This window comes from Schistocerca gregaria, chromosome 3 (genome assembly GCF_023897955.1).
Source record: "Schistocerca gregaria isolate iqSchGreg1 chromosome 3, iqSchGreg1.2, whole genome shotgun sequence".
NCBI lineage: Eukaryota > Metazoa > Arthropoda > Insecta > Orthoptera > Acrididae > Schistocerca > Schistocerca gregaria.
In genome coordinates, this window is record NC_064922.1 from 720,160,831 (window position 1) to 720,174,209 (window position 13,379).

The window sequence follows — 13,379 nt, forward strand, 5'->3', positions numbered from 1 at the left end:
GCATTTAATTATGTTTATTTGTCTTTCTTCTCCTTCTTCAGTAGCTCTACAGCCCTTGGCGAGCCTTGGCTTCTTCAACAATCATCCTCTACACTTCTCGGTTATTTGCCGCTCTTTTTCACCCCTGGACTCCCATATTGCTGATATCCGTTATTACCTCATCGACCCATCTTCTTCTAGGTCTCCCTTTTTGGCCTAACTGAATGGATCATACCCTTTCATCATTTTCTTTGGAATTCTATCATCTGCCATTCTCTCCAAGAGTCCTAGTCATCGTATACGCTGTGATTTCGCAAATTTTACTACGTCCCTGCCTTGTATTAACTCTTGTAATTCGGTATTGTAGCGTATTCTCCAAAGTACTTCCTACCTTATTGTCCCATAGAGTTTGGGTAACATTTTCCGCTCAATGCTTCTTAGAGCATTTTTATCGTGTTCTATCAACGTCCATACCTCTGAGCAGTATGTGATAACTGGGCGGACTAGGGAATTATATATTAGCAATTTACTTTTTCTTGTAACAAGGTTACTTTTGAAAAGCTGCATAGTTGCAAAGTAAGCTCTGTTTCCTGCTTGTATTCTTTCCCTTATAGCCTTTCCAGTATTGTTATCATTTGTTGTTAGGGCTACCATGTAGTTAAAAGAGGACACTTCATTGAAGCATTTGCCATTGATGTTTAGGTTTTTAGGGCTTCTTCTGGCCTCAGATTGTGACATTACCATATGTTTTGTTTTGTTTTCATTTACTATGAGGCCAATTTTTAAGGCTTCTGTTTCCATTGCCCGGTTTGTTTCTAGGAGTATGTTGGTATTTCTTCCTACTATAACAATGTCATCAGCGTATGCACATATATGGCTAGTTTTCATAAATTAGGTGCCTCTTTTGTTGATTTTACTTACTGAACTGTGCAGGACTATGTTGAATAGGACAGTGGAGAGACTATCCCCTTGCTTCACACCTTTATTAAAGTCAAAGCTTTCACTTGCTCTGCTAAGGACCTTTACTTTTGCTCTTGTCTCTGTCATTGTCATTCTGATTAGTCTTATTAATTTAGCACATATACCAACTTCTTTCTGTACTCTGTATATTTCTTGCCGATTTATGCTGTGAAAGGCTTGTTTGAAATCGATGAATGAGAAATGCTGATCTATGTCATATTCATAGAACCTTTCCATCATTTGCCTTATCAAAAATATTTGATCAGTTGTTCCTCTGCCCAGTCGAAAGCTACACTGATATTCTCCTAGTATGCCTTCTGCACACTTTTCCTTCGTATCCTTTCGTTTAATATACTTGTGAAGATCTTATAAGCTATACTTAGGAGTGTTACACCTCGACAGTTTTCACATGCTGTTCTGTCCCCTTTCTTATAAATGGGGACTATTATTCCAATTTTCCAATTTTCTGGCATAGTTTCTGTTTCCCATATATCTGATATTAATGTGTGCAGTACCTTTATTACAGCCTCACCACCAGTTTTTATTAATTCAGCAATTATGCTGTCTTCCCCAGGGGCTCCATTGTTTTTGACTTGTGGACAACCTGGGAGACCTCTTGTAGTGTAGGCTTTCTTGCCTCATTTGTTTCATTGTCTACTTCCAGCTCCACTCTTCCCTCCTGTGCAGCTGTCTCTTCATCTTCTAGTCTGGTGGTTAGTGTATCTTTGAAATACTCTGCCCATCTTCCCACTATCTGTTCTTCCTCCCTTATCATTTGCCCATCTTTACTGGAACAGGCCATTGTTTATGGTTGGACTCTATTCTTCATTTTACCTATGGCATGATAGAACTTTCTTATTTCACTCTGTTCCTTTAGTTCTTCTAGTTCTGGAAATTTCTTCTTATTCCACTCTCTTTTCATTCTCTTGCACAGTCTGTTAGCTCATCTCCTTAATTCTCTATATTGTTTCAAATTATTTCTGGTTTCTCTCTGTAGCATTTTTGTTCTTGCCTTGTTCTTTTCCTCTATTGCTGACCTACAATCTTCATCCAACCACTCCTGGGTTCTTCTGTTCCTTCTTATGCCTATTATTTCCTCTGCAGCATCCTTAATGGCTTTTTCAAACCTGTTCCTACTTTCATCTACTCCTACTGTGGTCTCTTCATTGCTCAACAGTCTGCTTAGTGTTACTTGGTATTTTTTTACTTCATCAGGGATGTTCAGTTTGTCTGTATGCCATTTCATCATCTTTCCCATTCTGTTGCCATTTGTTAGTGACAGTTTCTCTCTCAAGACTGATTTTATCAAAAAAGTGGTCTGAATCACAGTTTGGTCCTCTGCAGCTCCGTACATCCCTAACTGACGTGGAGTGGCCTGCAATCACGAAAATATGGTCAATCTGATGGACTACTCCGTTGGATGCAGACTTCCAAGTACCACGATGGATCCTTTTATGTGGAAAGCAGGTAGTTTTAATAATCATATTATTCCTTGCTGCGAATTGGCATAGTAAGTCTCCATTCTCATTGTTTTCTTCATGTAGTGAATATTTTCCAGAAACTCCATACAGATGGTCATTCCTCCCTATTTTTGCATTAAAATCTCATATATTGGCATTGTAAGTCTCCATTATCATTGTTTTCTTCATGTAGTAAACATTATCCAGAAACTCCGTACAGATGTTCATTCCTCCCTATTTTTGCATTAAAATCTCGTATTACTAGCATCAGGTCATATTTAGGTACTTCACAGTATACTTTTTCTAAGACTTCATAGAACTGTTCTTTAATTATATCCTCTTTTTCCTCTGTTGGTGCATGTGCATTAACTATTAATATATTCCTAAATTAACCTTTTATTCTGAGTCTGCACATCCTTTTATTTATGAGTTCAAGTTCTAGAAGGCATTCCCTAACTTCCCTAGTTATTATAAACCCTGTTCCAAGTTGGCCTGTCCATCTGGTCCACTATATACCAATGAGTACTCAGGTATATCTATCTGCCCATTCCCCTGCCATCTTATTTCCTGTAGATATACAATATCGTATTTGAATTATAAAATTTCATTCGCTATTTCTTTCATTTTTTCCAGGCTGAAGCATTGTCCTCACATTCCATGATGCTACTGTTAGATCCCTTATCCGTTTCCTTTGCCAGGGTCGTGATACATGCTTTTCATCCAGTTCTGAGTTATTTGTGATGATTTCTTAATATGCTTAAACGATGAGATTTTTAAAAAAAATATGTTTGTTGGTAGCTACATTGTAATTGGTTCATACATAGGGACTTTGCATTATATGAAGTTAAACCCAATGTAGTTCCCCTCTGCAATGCGCTAGGAAAAGGTGGATGTGGCGCTAGCCTGGGCGCCAAACGATAGAGCACAGTGGGCAGTAGAAAGCGAGTAACTGACGAGCAAACACAACGCAGGTGCCGAGTGAAGCTTACAGTATTAAAAGTAGAATGGAATGGCCTCGGACTTAATATTCGGTTTTAAAATGGTGCTCTCGATTTGGGAAAATCTCTAAAATTATTATTAACAACGCCAAGATGAGGTAAATAGAGCTCACTATTGCCAATGGAAAGGCCACCTAGCCGCCACTTACTCACCACCTCGATTGCACAACCACTTTGTCACACTCACTAAAGGTCAGAAATGTATTAATGTGTGAACCAGTATGTTATGTTTCATTCTATGGAAATACAATCCTACTGTTCAAAAATGTGTTTGAACACAGTGTCCATCCTATGCACTTTTCCAAGTACGACCTTCTCCGTTAGGTGATGAAATCCGAGAAAGACCTTTGCATTAAAAGCAATAACAATTCTATGGTGCATTTTTATGTGTGGCAAAGTTTTATGCCAGTACACTTAACGGGCTTGGCTAGAATTACTTGTTTCTCATACATACAACAGTGACTGTCCATGTTTGAATGTTTTAAAACTTAACTAGAAAATGAAATTAAGAAACAGTTTAGGAAAGAGTGTTACTTGGAAAAGAGAGTACAAATGTTTACTGATTTAAAGTTGCTTTCGAAATTTACTTGTTTCACAAGTGGTACTATAAACATTTTCTCTAGAGGTTGTTTGAAGTAAAATTGAACTGGATATTGTCTGTGTTTTGTAGAGTTTATTGCCCGGGTAAAGAGTGTTAAAATAGTACAACCTTAATGATCTCAAACTGAACGAGTAATCCAGTCCTACCTTAAGGATACATAAATTTGAAAGTGTATACAATTTTGTTGTTGCAATGAAAGGGCTAGTTTGTTGGATCACATTTCTTTTCTACCATAACAAAAATAACAAATCAATTTAGTAGGTTTCTACCTAATGATTCTTGAAGTAATCACTGAGAAATAAAGATAGAAGGTTTGTGTGTCCTATTCGCTTCGTGTGTATTATTGTACTTGATTATTATTAGGCGCTATCTGGTCTTGTGTGGTTAGTGAAGGGCAGGTATAAGCAATATTAGTTATAGACAAAAGTAATGACTAACTTAAACAAGAGAAGGGGTCGTTCTCAACTCTGGGGACTACTTAACTATTAAAGTGGCAACTACTGCTACCCAGTGTGTAATTTTCCATTTGGTTGTGTTCATTGCACTTCACAGAACAGTATTTAATGAAAGTTCGTTTTGAAGTAGTAAAACAGCTTCTTCATAAACAATGCTTTAACATTATTGTGCCTAATTAGGCTGCCGATCATATAACTATTTCATTTAGCAGTAATCAGTTACTGTTACTCCTTTCAAAATTATTTCTTTCTGTCATCTACCTACAGCTATTCCCACTAATTTAAGGTTCAATTCCAATTTTCGTTGTGTAAACTCAGTCAAATTTGTAAATTCCTCTCAGAGGGTAACATTTACTCCAAGTTCAGGCCATATGTTGCAAATTTACAACCGTCGTAATGTTATATGTGGCTGCCTTGTGACAAAAGTAAACCTCGTCGTCACTAGGAAAATTGCATGACAACGAGTGGATCATTAATGTTATAAATTAACGTTGTGCTTTTTTGATGGACACAGAATGCAAGTCGAGTGGGGAACTACAGAATTGAAACCAAATGGCATGTCGGTGAGAGTGATGGGGATTCCATTAAGAATTATTTCCTCTACCACATTAGTATTTTGACAGCAAGCCAGCAGCGTAATGGTGCCGGCTCGCTGGGGATCAACGTCCTGCGAGAGAATAATTGGCACGCCTGCTCTGATTGACAATTTGTGCGGCGGCACACTGGGAAAATCAATGAATTTAAAACGAGATTGGATAATTAGCAACTTCGTCCGCATTTATGACACTGTAAATCGATTTGTAAGTAACAGCATCGTTTACATTTTTGTTCTAAAATTGCATTATTGATTGCATTAACATCAATGTTTTTCTACTCCCTAAATAGTATGTTCGCAAAGTCACTTATGATGTTTATGATAATTTGTGGTAAAACCTTGTGAATTATGGATGGAACAATGATGCGAAGTTAAATGGAAATGAAATACGTTTTGCTGAAGCATCAGCTGGTACTTTTCCTTCTTTAGTGTTCAATAGCTGTTTAGAAAATGCGGCTGTCAACGCCTCGCACTACAGATGTCTTTAATGCTCTTTAATCTGAGTTTTCGCATCTGTCTTCAAATATGCGTCCCTTTGATGTTACTACCATTGGAGGAGTCTGTCTAAGGTCTCCACATAATAAAATGGAAGCACCACCGAATGGTTGTGCATCTCATCGAAACCTGTAAGAGTTCAGCCAAGCACTTCTAGCGATTTGGTATGAGGGGATACAATGTCACAATGACATTGGACAGTTTCATAGTTTTAGTCATACCATGTGTTGTTGTTTTTGTGGTCTTCAGTCCTGAGACTGGTTTGATGCAGCTCTCCATGCTACTCTATCCTGTGCAAGCATCTTCATATCTCAGCACGTACTGCAGCTTACATCCTTCTGAATCTGCTTAGTGTATTCATTTATTGGTCTCCCTCTACGATTTTTACCCTCCACTCTACCCTCCAATACTAAATTGGTGATCCCTTGATGTCACAGAACATGTCCTGCCAACCGTTCCCTTCTTCTAGTCAAGTAGTGCCACAAACTCCCCTTCTTCCCAACTCTGTTCAGTACCTCCTCATTAGTTACGTGATCTATCCATGTCATCTTCAGCATTCTTCTGTAGCACCACATTACGAAAGCTTCTATTCTCTTCTAGTTCAAACTATTTATCGTCGATGTTTCACTTCCATACATGGCTATACTCCATACAAATACTTTCAGAAACGCCTCCCTGACACTTAAAAGTATACTTGATGTTAACAAATTTCTCTTCTTCAGAAACGCTTTCCTTGCCATTGACAGTCTGCATTCTGTATCGTCTCTATTTCGACCATCATCAGTTATTTTGCTCCCCAAATAGCAAAACACCTTTACAACTTTAAGTGTCTCATTTACCAATCTCATTCCCTCAGCATCACTCGACTTAATTAGTCTACATTCCATTATTCTCGTTTTGCTTTTATTGATGTTCATCTTATAACCTCCTTTCAAGGCACTGTCCATTCTGTTCAACTTCTCTTCCAGGGCTTTGCTGTCTCTGACAGAATTAAAATGTCATCGGCGAACCTTAAAGTTTATATTTCTTCTCCATGAATTTTAATACCTACTCCAAATTTTTCTTTTGTTTCTTTTACTACTTGCTCAATATACTACTTGCTCAATATACAAATTGAATAATATCGGGGAGAGGATACAACCCTGTCTCACTCTCTTTCCAATTACTGCTTCCCTTTCATGCCCATCGACTTTTATAACTGCGATTTGGATTCTCTACAAATTGTAAATTGCATCTCGCTCCCTGTATTTTGCCCCTGCCACCTTCAGAATTTGAAGAGAGTATTCCAGTCAACATTGTCAAAAGCTATCTCTAAGTCTACAAATGCTAGAAACGTAGGTTTGTCTGTTCTTAATCTAGCATCTAAAATAAGCCGTAGGGTCAGTGTTGCCTCACTTGTTCCCATATTTCTACGGAATCCAAACTGATCTTCCCCAAGGCCAGCTTCGACCACTTTTTCCATTCGTCTGTAAAGAATTCGCGTTAGTATTTTGTAGCCGTGACTTATAAACTGATAGTTCGGTAATTTTCACATGTGTTAACGCCTGCTTTCTTTGCGATTGGAATTATTATATTCTTCTTGAAGTCTGAGGGTATTTCGCCTGTCTCACACATTTTGCTCAGCAGATGGTAGAGTTTTGTCAGGACTGGCTCTCCTAAGGCTGTCAGTAATTCTAATGGAATGTTGCCTACTCCTGGGGCCATGTTTCGACTTAGGTCTTTCAGTGCTCTATCAAACTCTTCACGCAGTAATTTTTCTCCAATTTCATCTTCATCTACAACCTCTTCCATTTCTATAACATTGCCCTAAAGTATATCGCCCTTGTATAGACCCTCTATATACTCCTTCCACCTTTTACCTTCCCTTCTTTGCTTAGAACTGGGGTTCCATCTGTGCTCCTGATATTATCTTTTCTCCAAATGTTTCTTTGATTTTCCTGTAGGCAATATCTGTCTTACCCCCAGTAAGATAAGCCTCTATATCCTTATATTTGTCCTCTAGACATCCCTGCTTAGCCATTTTGCACTTCCTGTCGATCTCATTCTTAGACGTTTGTACTCCTTATTGCCTGCTTCATTTACATCGTTTTTTAATTTTCTCTTTTCATCAATTAAATTCAATATTTCTTCTGTTACCCTAGGATTTCTACAACCCTTGTCTTTTTACCTACTTGATTATCTTCTGCCTTCATTACTTCATCCCTCAAAGCTACCCACACTTCTTCTACTGTATTTATTTCTCCCATTCTTGTGAATTGTTCCTTTATGCTTTCCCTGAAACTCTGTACAACCTCTGGTTTAGTCAGTTTCTCCAGGTCCCATCACCTCAGTTTCCCACCTTTTTGCAGTTTCTTCAGTTTTAATCTGCAGTTCGTAACCAACAGATTGTAGTCAGAGTCCACATTGCCCCGAGAAATGTCTTACAATTTAAAACCTGGTTCCTAAATCTCTGTCGTACCATTATATAATCTATCTGAAACTTGTCAGTATCTCCAGCCTTCTTCCATGTATACAACCTTCTTTTATGATTCTTTAACCAAGTGTTAGCTATCATTAAGTCGTGCTCCATCAGGCGGCTTCCTCTTTCATTTCTTAACCCCATTGGAATTACTACATGTAGGAGCTTCCGAGAAACGAATATTCAGTGGAACTTGTAGCGCCGAATGCCTGTCTGTCCACCATCTAATGACGTAGCCGTAATAGAAACTTGGAAATTTCTGGTAAGGTCTTATGGGACCAAACTGCTCAGGTCGGTCCTTAAGCTTATACACTGTCCTGATCAATGGAGAGTCAAGATATTTCCATTTTGGGATCGAAAGAGAGCAAAAATCAAACGGATGAGCCAATTTTATCAGTGCCGCCAGATGCATTAAAGAACAGACCACCCATGCCGTTTCAACACCAACTGTAATTTTGTCGTGGGCCACTTTCCTTAGGCAAGAAAAATTTGTTTGTTTCTTCAAAAAATGCATGCAAAAAATTATCATTATACTGCTGTTCTCTCACAAAAACCGCGATCATAAAAGTCAAGTGCAGAACTGTCTGTTCCAATCTTGCCATGTTAAATGAGTTTTTTTGTTCTTGATGGTTAAGCATATTGTATCGATTTTGAACAGAGCTACACTCAGAAAATTGCCCGAAAAATCGATAGAATTGTCACTGCTAACAGTACAAATACGGGGTAAAATATCTTTGCTCAGATCCTCTCTCAATTTTTTCCACAAATCTTAGAGGTTGAAGGGCGAACATGAGATCAAAATTATGGTGAATAATGTTCGATATTGTCACAGATAACAGATGGCACATGCGTCTGTAAATGTTGTTCTCAAGGGTTGGCCAATTTGGACCAAATGAAAATTTATATTAATTTATCTGTACGTCTCGATTTCTACGCCATTAATCGTTCTCAGATTTGCAATTGAAGTAGTACCTTGGACATTAACCAACAGCATTTCCAAATAGTAAAACTCGGTATTATTTGAATTTACTTTGTAAATACGGCTCATTGTATGGGACATATACAGATTTTGACAGCTGTCAACACGTATGGCGTAACTTTGGAACTTCTCCATACAGTTGTTCCTTGGCTAATTCCTCTCCTTAGCACAGCACAAAAAGTGCTGTATGTTTTGTGTGCAGTGGTTCTGGAATACGCCAAACAGTATAGTTACTGCTGATATATCGACTCCTCGGAAATCGACTCACTTCGTCGTCGCGCGCATCTGCTGTATCATTACTGAATACTGACATATCGCTCCTATTGTTGACAAAATTGCATATATATTTGCTCGATTTGATGGAATGACAATGTTACACTTTGATATGAGCCTTAAATGTTTTCGATTACAAAGAAGATTCGACACAATCTCAACTTCGACATTTCTCATTCTGATTTTTACTGTACTAGCTCCGCCTTCTGTGTTTCGGCACCCTTATCGTGGATATTCGCCATCACCAAAGCATGTTTCATGAACTATGACCCTGGGACAGTTTTTCTTGCATTTTTTATCTATCATAAAAAGAGATTGTGGATTCATTGCTGCCGGCCGCGGTGGTCTCGCGGTTCTGGGCGCGCATTCCAGAACCGTGCAACTGCTGCGGTCGCAGGTTCGAATCCTGCCTCGGGCATGGATGTGTGTGATGTCCTTAGGTTAGTTAGGTTTAAGTAGTTCTAAGTTCTAGGGGACTGATGACCACATCAGTTGAGTCACATAGTGCTCAGAGCCATTTGAACCGTTTTTTGATTCATTGCTCTGCATGGTCCATGCACTGTGTTTTTCGTCACAGTATCGTTCGGCAGTGGATCCTCTTCCGGATTAGGAATTTTGTACACAAATGGCATCAACAATTTGAGCTCCGTGTATTTCCGTTTCAAGCCATGTGATATTATGGGGATGTGAAACGTCCCCTGTGAAAAAATTTATTCGAGACTGTGCTTAAACTGACACACAATAGTTTTTAGCGCAACACAATCTGACTTCCAAAAATCCCTACGAAAGAATGGCCCTGACTAACATTAACCTATACGTTCCACAAATCACTTACCTCACAAAAATCTTCGTTACTCAAGCTACTGCAATACAGAGAGTGCCACTACTGCCAGCTAAATAAAAGATTCAAACTACTGAAGGCACTAACTACTGATAGGCATAGTTAGCAAATGAAAGATTTTAATACAGAACAAACAATGTATTTACCTCACTAGTCATAATATATATAGCAGTTCATGACACCAATTCTTACAAATTTCAAAACTCAGCCATCTCTCTCCCCACGTCCACCACTGCTGGCAGCTCACCTCCAACTGCGCAACGCTACGCGCTGTTAGCATCCAGCTGCCGCTGCCCAACACTACAATGGCAGACAACAATGCAGACTAAACACAGACTGCACACGGCACAGCCAGTGATTTTTCATACAGAGCGCTATGTGGCGTTACCAATAAGAAAACCTAAACAGCCTACTTACAGATGTAGGCGACCTCTCTTCGGCCACTCAGTCGTTTACATCCAGCAGCGAGTTTCACCATAAACGTGATGCTTTCCGATTAAGTCCACCAGTTTCTTGAGTTTTTGCTTGAATATTCGTGTAGCCAAGTCATGTCGATCAGATGGATGCTGACCAGGCAATAATAGCTCTTTTCCTCGTGCCATGCAGGATTTTACATAAACGCGATGAAATCGGAGCTGCCGTATGAGCGCACATGTGTCTTGGCATCTTGTGCATGTTCGTGGCTGTGCTGTGGGGTGCAATTGAACGGTGCTGGAAGTGTGACCATTCTGCCAGTGTCGGAGACATTTCTACAGGTCGCAGTTGTATCTCGTAAATGAAGGTATTCTTCTAAACACAGCGATTTTTGGTTTAAGCGAATGGATAACAAACGTTTGGATTCAACTTTTGCATACATGTCTACCTTTTTTTGATGAAATAGTTGACGTCTTTACAGAATACGTTTTATTCTATTCTTAAGCATCGTTGTGCTATACGAATAATAATTCATCGCTGATACTTTTTATTGCGCTATCCACCTGTAAGAATAAAGAAAAATACTAGAAAAATGTAAGTTATATTTACGAAGGGTTAACAGTAAAAACAGAACAATATTTTCATTTGACAAAATGAAATAAAGCTTTCTATATTTACCTGTAATATTGAACTGATAGCCTTCCTGCGCCTCCCAAAAGTTTATGGGATACTGCAGTGCATTGTATGATCGTTGTCGCTGAAGAAGTACATCGTATCTTTGGTTGATGGCATGTTACTTGCAGCATCTGGCATGCTGTCCCTGTGGTATTTTGTTGGCTCGTATTTGAGTAGGCTAATTGTGCGCCAGCAAGTTGTCAGTTAAAGTTCTGAATTGTTTTACCAACGCTATGCGTAGGGGTAAAATGTATGCAAATAGGATATAATGTGGCATTGTATGAGTGGAATTGGATGACTGCTTTGACCGACTTGTGCACCATCGTCATCCGTAAAGTAGATTTACAGAAATTTATGCTCAGTGCCGGAACAGGTATAGAAGAACCAGCACAGCGATGTATTTTTCCTTCAGTTTTGGATGTAGGAACGCACTAATAAAAAAGATGTTATTTGAAACGGTGAGTTATATTTGAGAATGTTCAGCAGAGAAGTGTTTGGAATCAGGTGAGTCGCCCGAAAGCCAGGCGGATGCAATTTCGGTAATTTAACTTTGCCATTCGCGCACCACATTACTGGTGTTTCATTGTTGAACTTGTATGTACCTCAAAACCCACACGCCTTACCCATTTTGCCCATATTTACACAGGGATGCAAACTGTAATCCTAGTTAACGTCAAACTGAATTGCTGCAAGATTCAAATTAAAACATACTGTTCTCGAGAACTAGGCTCATGAACATTCTATATGAACTCTCACTGCATAGTGGTCTTCTGATCCTGTTACGCGCGACCAGGTGCCTCGCGAACATTCTCTATCGATTCTCGAAACATGCGTGTTGCCCTTCTGATTGTGATGAGTGGGATTGGGTAGCACGTAAGCATTGCAGCAAGTCCATGTTTTATTTGTGAATTACGAGAATAAGAGATTTGCAAATGATTTGCTTCATTCCTTGCTGTATGTTGATCTTGTGGTTGTGATGTACTTCATCTGGTAGCGAGTAAACGTTCTCTTTCGATTCTAGCCGCACGTCTATCTTGAGATACTAATGCACGTGAATGTGTAATTCGTAAATGACTTGCTTCATTGCTCTCCTCTCATTCCTCGTTTGCCTGAAAAGCTCGAATTTTCTCAAAGCCTTTAATCAGCCATTCGAAATCGTTACTTCATAGAGAACACAGTGCTGTTAAATTTGTTCATATAATTCCGTCCTGAGCGTTTCCTTAAGCGCAAAAGCGGACTCGCTTTAACGTCTTTACACACCCTCTATACTGCAAAACTACCTCCTCCGTACTCCACTACTAGCACGTAACGTTCTCCAGACGTTCTCCGAATCCACACCCTTCTATCGGATTGGCACTGAGCATAGCATGTTACACCGCTACAGGTCGCTCCTTTGTAAAGATCCACTGTCAAGCGGTGTCTCTCTTTTCACCACCACAAGCGTCTCTTCGCTTTCAGTACAGATATCTGTGAGGAGCTTTTTGATCAATGTACCCCACACTCCTTAGCTCACTACGCACAGTCATATAGCTATGCTGCATTGCTGGAAGCGCTTAGGAACTAATGAGTGATTTCCTACGCTGATTTAATGCGATTTTTACAACAAAAAAAGAAATGATTCCAATGGCTCTCAGCACTATGGGACTTAACATCTGATGTCATTAGGGCCCTAGAACTTAGAACTACTTAAACCTAACTAACCCAAGGACATCAGACACATCCATGCCCAACGCAGGATTCGAACATGCGACCGCACCAGTCGCGCGGTTCCAGACTGAAGCGCCAAGAACCGTTCGGCCACATCGGCCGGCCGATTTTTACAGACAGGATTAATTTTTCAAGTGACATCCAGTGACTATTCAACGTTCCAATTCGTAAACGACTCCTAAAATGAATATCATTTGTTTTTCTGGTTTTCTGAATGTTTTACATTTGCGCTCCCCATGTCCTTTCGCTCTATTATAATAACTTGTCACCGTTTCCTGACTTATTCCTGTGGACCTTGAAGTTGAACTTCTGCGTTTCAAAGTCGTTTTGTATTTTTTGCACTACTGGTGTTGGGTCAGTACCAAAAGCGTCTGTACTTTCTCTGATGTGCAAATAGACATTTTAAAAAAAATCTTCGGTATGTGGTCCTATGCATCTTTTGGTCCATCTGAACGCACGATTTGGCGTTTGGATGGACATTTCTCTCCA